Source organism: Coenobita brevimanus, chromosome 8, assembly GCF_032717465.1.
Source record: "Coenobita brevimanus isolate Jiangsu-jjx chromosome 8, ASM3271746v2, whole genome shotgun sequence".
NCBI lineage: Eukaryota > Metazoa > Arthropoda > Malacostraca > Decapoda > Coenobitidae > Coenobita > Coenobita brevimanus.
In genome coordinates this window covers 2,158,559-2,164,207 of record NC_136961.1, presented here as the reverse complement: position 1 = coordinate 2,164,207, position 5,649 = coordinate 2,158,559, and positions in this window count along the sequence as shown.

Genomic DNA, 5,649 nt, shown 5'->3' with positions numbered 1-5,649 from the left:
CCTGATTACTGCCTGTGTGTGTGTGTGTGTGTGTGTGTGTGTGTGTGTGTGTGTGTGTGTGTGTGTGTGTGTGTGTGTGTATGTGATACAGTCCATTCATTCCCTATGGCGCGGGTATCCTCGTGCGTGTCACACGCTTTCACACATCACCATTTCAGCGATAATACCCACCGTCCATATTCAATACATGTTACAACTTCCTCATTAAGGTTTGATGTGATGTTGTTATCGGTGATGTATTTATGGCATGTCGGTGGGTCATAGGTAAGTCTGTAAGGTATGTTTTTGTTAATTGATATTAATGAATCAGCTTCTGCACAGCCTGGAAAAATACTGTTGTCTCTTCTTAAAGCAGTCTTTGTCTCTTCTTGCAGCTGCCTTTGTCTCTTGTTACACCAGTCTTCGTCGGTACTTACAGCAGTCTTGGTGTCCTCTTACAGCAGTCTTGGTGTCCTCTTACAGCAGTCTTGATGTCTTCTTACAGCAGTCTTGGTGTCCTCTTACAGCAGTCTTGGTGTCCTCTTACAGCAGTCTTGGTGTCCTCTTACAGCAGTCTTGGTGTCCTCTTACAGCAGTCTTGGTGTCTCCTTACTGCAGTCTTGGTGTCCTCTTACAGCAGTCTTGGTGTCCTCTTACAGCAGTCTTGGTGTCTTCTTACAGCAGTCTTGGTGTCCTCTTACAGCAGTCTTGGTGTCTTCTTACAGCAGTCTTGATGTCCTCTTACAGCAGTCTTGGTGTCTTCTTACGGCAGTCTTGGTGTCCTCTTACAGCAGTCTTGGTGTCCTCTTACAGCAGTCTTGGTGTCTTCTTGCAGCAGTCTTGGTGCCATCTTTCAGCAGTCTTTGCGTCTTACAGCAGTCTTTGTGTCCTCCCACAACAGTCTTCGTCTGTTCTTAGAGCATCGTGTCTTTCGATTCATTCCTTCCACTGACTCCCGGTACCTCTAAATAAATCATGATTTTGGCTTACTCTTGTTAGTTTCGCTGGAAAAGACACGACTTACAGAGTTTCAGCCTTTGAGTCTCTTGTTAAGAACACAATAATAATACCGTAACACAGACTATGATTTCGTAGCTTCATTGACCTCATCATCCAGACTTATTTGTTCCCACCCAAGGATAGGCTGAGGTAGGATCCAACAAAGAAAGAGATATTACAACACTGGGAGAAGTATCAGTAGAATACGTACGTAATACTGGGCGGGGCACTCATTCACGCATAATCCAGGACTCGGGAATCATGATTCCACACCACATACAATAGATTATTTATCAGTCTAGTGAGGCAGAACGGTACAGTTGTCGATAACTCCACCTGTGCCATTGTGAGGGATTCTCTCTCTCTCTCTCTCTCTCTCTCTCTCTCTCTCTCTCTCTCTCTCTCTCTCTCTCTCTCTCTCTCTCTCTCTCTCTCTCTCACACTGTATGCGCGCGCGCGCTCGTGTGTGTGTGTGTGTGTGTGTGTGTGTGTGTGTGTGTGTGTGTGTGTGTGTGTGTGTGTGTGTGTGTGTGTGTGTGTGTGTGTGTGTGTGTGTGTGCGTGTTTCAACTCCTCCTGGGCAATTTGATGGCTTTCAATGAACCTTCCCAGGTGACTCTGTCTGGTTACTGCTAAGGTCTTCCACTACATACAGTTACAGTTTTCCAGCCATGATACTCAGGCGGAGGCAGCCCCCGTTCATCTGATAAAAAAATTCTCAGAATGAGTGAAAGGAGGGTAAATATGGCTTTAATATTTTGGTACATATTGTACAGTCTGGCAGTAGATAGATAGATAGATATTGTACAGTGAACTTCATCCGTAGTCCGACATTTGGAAAGCATGACCCCCCCATGACTGTTGGGGTCAGCCCCCCTCCCCAACATAAAAACTGTCATAAACAGATGAAAGATCTGAATGAGACTTCTCAGGTGACTTCGTCTGGTTACTGGCAAGGCCTTCCACTGTATACAATTATCCAACCATCATTTCCTGGGACGTCAGCTCCCCTTACTAAATAAAAAAGTCTCATAAATAGTGAAAGGAGGGCAGATATGGTTTTGATATCTTCGTACGTGTTGTACAGAGGACTCTCATCCTAAATGCGATACTTGGGGAGCATGACTCTGATGAGCATCAACGTGTTAATATATCTTCATTTATACTTGATTCAGGTAGTGTTTTACCCATGTAGTGTCGCTTTCCATGGACAGGGTTATGCAGTCCGCGTTTGTGTTGTTACTAATTGCAGAGTCAAATGAGATTTATGCATGAAAGAGTATGGGCTTCTGTGAACATAATAAAAGGGCAAAGCCATCAACGCAGTTTGAAAATATTCTCATAAATCGTTTGATATACTGTATACCGTGTAATTTTTTTCCTCACTCATGAGGTCAGTAACAGGTGGCGCTGGAAGAAACAATAATCACATGATTATGTGGGAGTTGGTGGTGTAGGGGTTAACACGCCCAGCTCCAGACTGGAAGAACCCCAGTTTGATTCTTGAACCGGTCAGACTGTTGGGCACAATACCTTTCCCGCTCTGCCTGTTCCCACAAGAGCACAATTGGCGAATTTAATGTACACGACTATTGTTGGTCGTGTTGTGGGAGGTGTTTGAAACTTGCAAGAAATTAAAGGAATTCTTCCTCACCGCCTCCTCAGCTGATGATGATGGTGATGATGATGATGATGATTATTATTATTATTCAACTCTCGTGGACTGTGGTTTTGACTGCATTGCCTGAGGTTGTAGTGGGAATAACCAATGCAGGTTCACTACATGTGAATAAACTGTATTCATTAACATGCATATCATATCACTTTGTTTATATAGAATTACTGATAAAGGCCGATTAAGGTTTAATGGGTAACATGCCCCACGATCCTTGCAGCTGACTGGCTGATGCTACAACAAGAATGATAATGCTATTCGTGTTTACTATTTCATTGCATGATATTCTACATCTCGTATCACAGTCAGTCTTACGCCATCTAGTAACAGCTCAGCATTGCTGTCTTACAGTGTCTAAATATGTAGACTATAATTAAATCTGTGTGTATGTCAAATACGACTGGGTGATATTACTGGGTTGAGCTTTGCCATAGTTATGTATTTCTCTGCAGTTACCCTATCCTGTGTATTGCATAAAAAATGTATTATCTACTACCACCTGAACCATCTTGTGTTGTACCTCACCCCCTTATTTTACTAGATTTGGAAAGTACCCCAATAATTTCGGAAATTTGTACCTCATCTCCATAGTTCTATTTTCCTAGACATGTAACATATACCCATATTTTCCTAGATTTGTAACGTATCCCCATCTTTTCCTAGCATTCTACTTAATCCCGTCAGTCAGATGCAAATCGTATGCAAAGGTATCTCGTACACCCGATGGCTTGAAAACACAAAAGTAGGGTTTTTTAAAAAGGAAAAAAAATCACAAAAAACGTTCTAATACAGTTCACCAGAACGGCATCGAATTACGCTAGTCTCGGCTGGGTCCCCATCTAACAGCCACACACATGAAATTCTTCAAAGACGCTCAGCAAAACCGTAGCCCCACTTCACAGCAGAGACTATGTAACCTAAAGGACCACATCAAAGGCAAAAAATCCCGTAGTTTGACGTAAAATCTGGAACAATACCATAATTATCCCAAAATCGTTTTCTGGAATAAAACTTTTGGTTGAAACTTCTTCTTCTTCCTTTTTATCCACGTGAAGACATGCCGTGCAATGCCTACCCACAGAATGCAGAAAGACAAGAACTACACATCACATATCAAGAAACAAAAATATTCTCATTCAAGTACCATATGAATATGAGAGACAGTTCATTGCTTCAGTTGAGGATCCTCCCAGCCATATAACTTTATACTGCTTCACCCATCATCACAAAGAAACATAAATCAAGCCTCCTACCAACGCTTCACCAAATATCTCAATAACATCACCCATTCCCCATCTACTATCAAATTCCACAGGCATATACATAAACACTTAGCACATCAGCCATCTAAACCTCCGGTCAAACAGCATCCTTTATTACTTCATGACCAACCACCTTACAGAAATTACCCATCATGTACCACCGCCTGACATTCACTTCACGGAAATAACCTTTCATGAACCACCACCAGACATCCGCTTCAGAGAAATTACCCTTCATATACTACCACCAGACATCCACTTCACAGAAATTACCTTACCCTGAGAAACACGAGAGTACATAGCCAGACTACGATACTGTCATCATCCTTCCCTGCCTTGGTTTAACACGCAGTACACTTCACTAACAGTCCATTATGACTTCACTGCAACGCAGACTTCACAGCACAACACACATCCTCACTTCGTGCAACTCTCTATCAAGATGCGTACAATCCTTCAACATAACCTTTACGAAAGATCTCTGGGAGGTGGTCGGCTCCTGTTGCACACTGATATTTTTTTTTAATAACAGAACAGAGGAAGGAAAAACAAATGAATAAAAAAAATAATCCATACACCATATTACTGGTGCCCACTATTCATAAAATATCTGTAGCAGTTAGACTTGAACAGCTGTGGGTTGAAATTTGGAGGGAAACAACTCTGGGGAAGCGAGTTCCAGAGAGATGCAGTTCGGGGGAATGAAAGAATTCTGATAGGCAGAAGTTCTGCAATATAGCTGAGTGACATTCCAGTCATGAGCGCTACCAGATGCCCGTGTAGCACGAGGGAAGGCGTGGAGAGGTGGCACCATGGACGTAACTTCGTCTGAGCATTTGCCATAAAAATATCTGTAAAATAATGCTTGCAGGGGAGGTAGTTTATTTGTAATGGCAGGGTTGTTAATAATTCTAACAGTTTTGTTCCGAATTTTGTCTAGTTGTTTTAATGCAACCTCTCCACATCCATTCCACAAGGGTGAGCAATATTCAAGTTGAGAGCGCACATGACTCTCATAAATTATAGTTAACTACTTGTCAGTGAAGAAGTTACGGACTCTGTACAATAATACAAGTTTCTTTGAGGCGGTTTTAGCAAATGATCTATCATGAGAGGTTCAGCTGAGGACACTGTTAAGTGAGACGCCAAGAATTTCAATAGTTTTGGAGATGGGAATATTAGTAGCACCGAAGGTAATGTACGAATCTGGCAATATCTGTCTATTAGTAAACTGTATATATTTAGTTTTACTAGCATTAAAAGAGACAAGGTTGTTTTGTCCCCATTCACTGATCGTAGATAAGTTTTGATTTATGGAGATGGCTGTACTAAGTTAAGAGGTAGAGATATTAGACTTTGTAAATGGGTGTCTGTGTGTGAAAGAACTATGTAGTGTTGAGTCATCTGCATACGAGTGAATGGGATTGTGGGTGACAGATAAGAGATCATTAATATGAACCAGGAACAGGGTTAGCGCCAGAACTGATCCCTGCGGCACGCCGGCGATAATTGAGTGGAAATTGGAATATACATCATCTACTTTTACTCTTATTTTCCACATAGGTCTGGGGTTGCAGCAACAACAATAACAATCAGATGCCGACTCATTCGTATTACTTTGGTTACCATTAATTATTTTAAATATAGCCTTTAATTTCCTTGAATACCAGAGCCAATTTTAAGGTGTAGAATAAACTAAAAAAAAAAAAAAAAAAGACGTCATTACACTGACTGA